We start from the raw sequence: 7,488 nt of genomic DNA, 5'->3' as shown, positions 1-7,488 counted from the left end.
CAACGTGGACACTGGAGACACAATCTGATCACAGAAAACGCATGTTAGTGCCAGGTGTAAATGGCCTCTATGTGTATTGGATTGTGTGTGAGCTCCACCGGGCGTACACATGTAAAACATTTTGTCACATTATGATGCATTCTATGTTGGTGTTTCTCATTTCTATTGAAATTCACATGCTGCGGCCAACATACCAATATAACAGCTACGTCTATACACTTAGAATGTGCTCAGCGAGGGGAAAAAAGAGATGCTGTTTTACATAAGGCCTGTGCTGAACTTCCAAGCAGTTCCAAATTTCCTCTCAACACCAATCTCCCGCAGGTTAGTTGCCTGAGCGGCAGAGAGAGCGCTCACCTTATTATGTATTGCTTTGCTTTTGTAGTCCCCCCACATCGTTACTCATCCAGTATGCTCTAAAGGTGCTCTCCCCTCTGGCAAGCACAGCTATGACAGCCAGCTTTGGAAGTTAGAAGTCTTTCAAAACTCTTTTTCTCTCTTCCTCTCCATTCTGTCTCTCCTTCTTTTTCTCTTTCTTGGGGTCCCCACATCTCTCTCTCTTCAGGGGCCCCCTCTCTTTCTCTCTTGCCTATCTGTCTATCTCTCTCTCTTCCTCACTCGCTCCAGTCCTCAGAGAACACCTGACTGAAATGATATTCAGGTATGGAAAGCACGGTGGAGGGTGAGTCTAAAAGCAATCAACACAAAAATATACACGAGAGGAGGGGAAGACAGTGCTGTACCCTCCCAGAACGTGGTGCCCGGGCCCCGAGGAGACTCACTGGCGCAGCAGTGGACGCTTCAGGGCGAGACAGACGCCACCCCGCGCTCACTTCCATTTTAAACAGCCAAAAAGAACATTTTGACGTTAAAGAACTTCTCCTTTTCACCTTCCGTAGGTCCAGGACTGCATGCACCGACGACAATAAAAGATACCTTCGCACATTCTGCCTCACGCGTTCTGCTGCCCAAGTGGCCATCGAAAGTTAACGAGTCGCCCAAAGCCATTCACACTGTGACTAAAAGCCATTTGGCACAGAAAATTCTGAGTGGCCTTGCCTCTCAAAGGAGTGCATTTTACATCTATCTTTGCTGCTGGCTTATGTAAGTCATTCAGTGGTGTCCTCTCTCTCTCTCTCTCTCTCTCTCTCTCTCTCACCCCCCCCCCCCCCCCTCTCTCTCTCTCTCTCTCTCTCTCGACCTGGCTCTGCATGAAGAAATTCAACCTGGATACTGTATCCGCAGTGGCTGCAGAGTGCTGCGAACACGCGCGCATGCAGGTAAGTGTCCCTCCCTGCACGCACTGCTGCTTGTCAATGGGCAGGCGACCTGTTACACGGCTCAGAACAAGTGGGAGGAGGAGGGAGGGTTACAGGAGCAGGAGGACAAGGTTACACGCTGCACACTCCCTCTCTCCTGCTGGCCTGAAGGTCTGCTGCAAAACACCTACTCAGAGATGCCTGGTGTTACTGTCTCTCTCTCTTGGTGTGTGTGTGTGTCTGTGTGTGTCTGTGTGTGTGTGTGTGTGTGTGTGTGTGTGTGTGTGTGTGTGTGTGTGTGTGTGTGTGTGTGTGTGTGTGTGTGTGTGTCTCTCTCTCTCTCTCTCTCTCTCTCTCTCTCTCTCTCTCTCTCTCTCTACTGCTCCAGTAATGCTGAAAAGTACATGGGGCATCTGGGTAGTGTAGAGGTGAAAGGTTAAATCCCCGTGGCAGTGGCACTCCCAGGGGGATTTAACCTTTCGCAGATGGGATCGATACCTTTCGGTACTTCCGGCTTGGCAGGCGTTCCTACAGAACACAATTGGCCGTGTCTGCGGGTGGGAAGCCAGTGGGGTATGAGGACTGGTCGCTGCACTAGCGCCTCCTCTGGTCGGCCGGGGCGCCTGTTCGGGGAGGAGGGCAACCGGTGGGGCATAGCGTGATCCTCCCACACGCTACGTCCTGCTGATGAAACTCCTCGCTGTCAGGGTGAAAAGAAGCGGCTGGCAACTGGACATGTATCGGAGGAAGCGTGTGCTAGTCTACAGCTCTCCCCCAGATTGGCAGAGGGGGGTGGCGCAACGCCCGCGACAGCAGGGGGAATTGGCCAAGTACAATTGGGGAGAAAAATCAGATAAAAAGAAAAGAAAATCATCATACATCAATGGAAGTGATGAAAGATTTTCAAGGCGTCAGAAAGACAGTTGAGAAAAGGAGAGTTGGAGGAGAAGAAGAGGAGTAGTAGTTATGGAAACGGTGCAGTGTGGTTTATTTGGGGGGGGTTAGTCCTCTCTCATTCACACACACACACACACACACACACACACACACACACACACACACACACACACACACTCTCTCTCTCTCTCACACACACAAAACACACACACACACACACACACACACACACACTGTACATTAATGTAATGGATGGAGCAAACAGAACCGTAGGTCGGGCTTGAGATGCTGCAGCTGCCAGCGTTAATGAACAGTAACTTGCGACAGGTACTTATTATTCCACATTGACTTTAAAAAGAGCATCTATTGTGGCTTTCATCACCATGTTATTTATGGACCTCACACAATGGCTGGCTGACTGGATGATGGCTGAGATTTGCTGGCTTAGAGTACATGACTCCAGGTCCTCACACACATGCTTAGAGTACATGACTCCAGGTCCTCACACACATGAGAGTACATGACTCCAGGTCCTCACACACATGCTTAGAGTACATGACTCCAGGTCCTCACACACATGAGAGTACATGACTCCAGGTCCTCACACACATGCTTAGAGTACATGACTCCAGGTCCTCACACACATGCTTAGAGTACATGACTCCAGGTCCTCACACACATGCTTAGAGTACATGACTCCAGGTCCTCACACACATGAGAGTACATGACTCCAGGTCCTCACACACATGAGAGTACATGACTCCAGGTCCTCACACACATGAGAGTACATGACTCCAGGTCCTCACACACATGCTTAGAGTACATGACTCCAGGTCCTCACACACATGCTTAGAGTACATGACTCCAGGTCCTCACACACATGCTTAGAGTACATGACTCCAGGTCCTCACACACATGAGAGTACATGACTCCAGGTCCTCACACACATGCGCGCATTCACACACAGTTTTTTGGAAGGTCATATAAGTCACAGATTAGCGATTGCCCGCTTAAAATTTCAACGAGTATGTTATGATTGAATGACCGGTATACTGGCGTCTGTCTGCATAGTGCAGCAGTAGATTCCCTGCCTGCCAACATGAGGGTCGCAGGTTCGAGCCCCCGTGTTACCTCTGGCTTGGTCGGGCATCCATACAGGCACAATTAGCCGTGTCTGCGGGTGGGAAGCCGGATTAAGGGTATGTGTCCTGGTCGCTGCACTAGTGCCTCCTCTGGTCGGTCGGGGCACCTGGGGGGAGGGGATCTGGGGGGAATAACGTCATCCTCCCACATGCCACGTCCTGCCGGTGAAACACCTCGCTGTCAGGTGAAAAGAAGCAGCTGGCAACTGCACGTGTATCGGAGGAAGAATGTGGGAGTCTACAACTCTCCCCAGATCAGAAGAGGGGGGCGGAGTAATGACCGGGACAGCAGGGGGAATTGGCAAAGTACAATATTGGGGAATAAACAAGCGGATTCAGAAAAAAACGCGATAAAAAATTACTGGATTATACTACAGTATTTGGTTATGTAATCTGATTACTTTAGTTTACTTTTTTTACTTTGACTACTTTGCCTATACAAAGTCAAAAGGACAATCTACTGTGATTTATAGACAATAATATGAGATGAGTTGCCTTATTATAACTGATTACATAATCTTCAGCAATAATTACCCATTATTTCAAGATGGATTACAGTTTGAACTTTTCTAAATGTAATACCCTCACACACGAACAAGCACACACACACACACACACACACACACACACACACACACACACACACACTCACAGGGTTACAAGTGAAATCCATTACAAACATGACCTACGTCTTGAACTTTTAATCCACAAAGGAATCCATTTGACCCAGCAGTGTAAGGTGATTACTTTATTTAAGATTTTGGATTACTTAGCATAGAGATCCCTCTGCCTGTGTGTGTGTGTGTGTGTGTGTGTGTGTGTGTGTGTGTGTGTCTCTCTCTCTCTCTGTGTGTGTGTGTGTGTGTGTGTGTGTGTGTGTGTGTGTGTGTGTGTCTCTGTGTGTGTGTGTGTGTGTGTGTGTGTGTGTGTGTGTGTGTGTGTCTGTCTGGTGTGTGTGTGTGTGTGTGCCCGCTCCATGTTAGTGCATTATCTGTGTCAAACGTTATCTGTTCAGTTTAACAAGCATCAGTCACCTTGAGGAGACGTGCAGGGGAAATCACTGAGACAGACCCGTGTGTGTGTGTGTGTGTGAGAGAGAGAGAGAGAGTGTGTGTGTGTGTGAGAGAGAGAGAGAGAGTGTGTGTGTGTGTGTGTGTGTGTGTGTGTGTGTGTGTGTGTGTGTGTGTGTGTGTGTGTGTGAGTGTGCATGTGTGTGTGCGCGCACGCGCATGTAGGCCATGTTGAACAAGGAGCTCTAAGGGATTAACAGTGCATGCCCTATTACTTCCACTCTTTATTGTGTTTTGATCCAGACCGCTGGTCCTCCTCGCCATGCAAGAAGAACTCTAGCTTAGACTATCAGCAAGCCTTTAAAAGCCTGCTCCCCCATAATATAGTACAATGTGTCCTGCATGAAGTCTTTATTTCAACAGGGCAAAATACCAGAGGAATACATTGTTCTGCTGACTAACACAATGACAGATGCACTGAGTATCTCACAGCTGAATGACAGCAAACTGACAAGGCTTTTGTGTGGTGGTGGTGGTGGTGTGGTGGTGGCGGTGCTGCTGCTGTTTCATTTCGGATGCCGCCAGAGAGGGATGGACCCAACCAGCCGCAGTCGAGTGAAAAGGCACCTATACTGTAGGAAGCATCTTTGGGTTTGTCAGACACAGGAAATCGAATCCCGACAAGGCGAGGAATTGTAATTTGAACGAGGAAGCCGAGAATAGCAGCTGTCTCTGCATAATTGGAACAAATGGAAGTTGGAGATGCGGCAGGAAATAAAACAACAAAACAACTGGGATGTAATGTGACACTATTTGCTGACAGTGGCAATAAGCCGGGGAGAGAGTCGTGCCACCGGCACAAGCTGTTGTCTGTGGCCGGGCAGCTCCGTCAAAACCGGCGCAATTATGTGGCCCCTATTGCTCCTGAGTCCTGCCTCCTCTAAAGCCCCCCTGGTAGCCCAGGCAGCGTTTAATTGTGAAGGGCTGAGCCAGGAAAGGAGTAATCAGATGAGAGCGGAGGAAGGGGGGGACTCACGTGGACATACATCGGGCTACCCGGGGATTAATAACACTGGCATCTTGATTGAAGTTCAGCTGCTCTCCATGGCAAAAAGAGAGGTGGGGTGGGGGGGGGGAGAGAGAGAGAGAGAGAGAGAGAGAGGGAGGGAGAGAGAGAGAGGCAGAGACTGATAACGCAGGAAAAGGGGGGGTTTCAGAGGAGAAGAGAGTGTAACGGGGGAAGAACAGATAGAGATGGGGAGAGAAAAGGGAAATAAAGACAGGGAGTTACAGCAGTGAGAGGGAGTGGGAGGAAGAAAGAGCGAGAAGAGGAGGTAGGGTAGCGCAGCGCAGTGCGGGAGGGGGAGAGAGAGAGGGAGAGAGCGAGAGAGGGAGGGAGAGAGAGAGAGAGAGAGAGAGAGCCAGGGAAAGAGATGTAGAGACAGGGAAGCCTGCCACTGCTACTGAGCCAGTGAGACGCAGGCAGGGAGAGAGAGAGGACGACGAGAGAGAGAGAATGAGAGAGAGAGAGGCCCTCAGCACCTCCGAGGCCCGGCCAATGAAGGGGCGAGGGGCTCGAGAGCACTAAAACGGGAGAGAATAGTGGGAGGAGAGCCAGAGAAGGAGGGAGGAGAGGGAGAAAAAACAAGCCGATACAATCAGAAACAGGCTTCAACAGGAACAGAGGAGTGGGTGGATGGATGGGAGCTGGATCTGAGCTTCGGAGGGCAGATGAAAGTTTTGGAGAGAGAGACAGATAGGGAGGCAGAGAGAGAGACACTAAAGATAGAGGGAGATGAGTGAGTACAGTCTATGTGAATGGCAACGGCAGGAGGAGATTCATGGAAAAAGGGAGAAAGGAGCTCCCTCTGCTTCAAGAGTCTTCCTCTTCCTCATTTTTCTGTGAGGCTGCCGGCTCACCATGTTCTCTGACAGCAGGGCTCCAGGGCCCGGGGACCAGAGGGGATTCAAGCCCCACACTCCTCACTTCTTCCCTTGGCTGCGCAACGGTCTGAAGCCCCACCACAGCAGTGACCTGGGGCTGGACGGACCGTACAAATGCAGCGCCGAGCCCCGCAGCAATCTGACCCCGCTGGAGAGAGCCAAGGGGATTGGGTTCTTCTCCAAGGAGCTAATCCAGCGAAAGGACAGGGAGAAAAGGGGCGAGCAGCACCGCTGTAACGGCGTGGGACTGGCCAGGAGGCTGCCGGCGGTGCTGAGGGCACGCCACGTCCTGCCAGGGAGCCTGCGCAAGCAGAGGGAGGGCAGTCCGGCCAGGTGGAGCCGGTCTCCAGAGCTCGACCCGGACACGTCGGGGGTTAACCCGGGGGACAAGCCGCCGGGTCTGTGCAACAGCCCCGCCTCCGTGCAGGACTACGACTCTGAAAGCTCCTTTGTTAAGAACCACCGGAGCCACGTGAACCTCCTCCACTCCCAGAATGACAGGACGAGCCCCTCGGCCAGGAAGCACGGCACGCCGCTGAGACCCGCTCCTGAACCTGCAACACCTGGAGAGTGCAAAGGTGAGGAGGCAAACTGTAAGGTGCCTGTTGTGGTGTGTGCAGAGGACGGGCGGGGGGAGCAGTGGCACTACGCCAGGCATACCTACCACCGGAGAGAGCTCCATTCATCCAGCTGGCTCAGCTCAGACTCACAGGGACTTCTAGACAGGCAGCAGGGGCTCCGCTCCAGCTTCAGCTACATCACAGAGCAGAGCAGGAACTCCCAGAGCCAGAGAGACCTGACGGTGCTGAAGGACCCACCTGTGGAGGGCGGCGTCAACGGCGCCAGCTCACTCCACGGAGTCGTCTCCTCCACCGAGGTTCGTCTGGGAGACCCGGGCTGCACCAAAACCCTACGAGGCCCCAGGAAGCCCAGGCCGAGCTCGGAGCACATCCCGATCCGGGGCCACGACCGGACGTGGGTCCAGCCCAGGCCGACCAGCGAAGGAGAGCCGCACAGGAAGGAAGCAGGCCACCCGGCGCCGAGGTGCAGCAGAAAGGCAGTGCGTAACCAGATCAAACTGGTGATGGACAACCTGGAGCAGGTCCTGGGAGCCCTGAAGGACGTCCACCAGGAAATGAGAGAGGTAACAGATGTCGTATTTGTTGTGTTGTGCAGAACTCTTGATCAAAGGGATAGCAAAGATCTAGGCGTCTTGATAAGTCGTTTCATGTTTGC

Source organism: Poromitra crassiceps, assembly GCF_964638095.1.
Source record: "Poromitra crassiceps genome assembly, chromosome: 12".
NCBI classification, from domain to species: Eukaryota; Metazoa; Chordata; class Actinopteri; order Beryciformes; family Melamphaidae; genus Poromitra; species Poromitra crassiceps.
Note: the sequence above shows the minus strand (reverse complement) of the source record.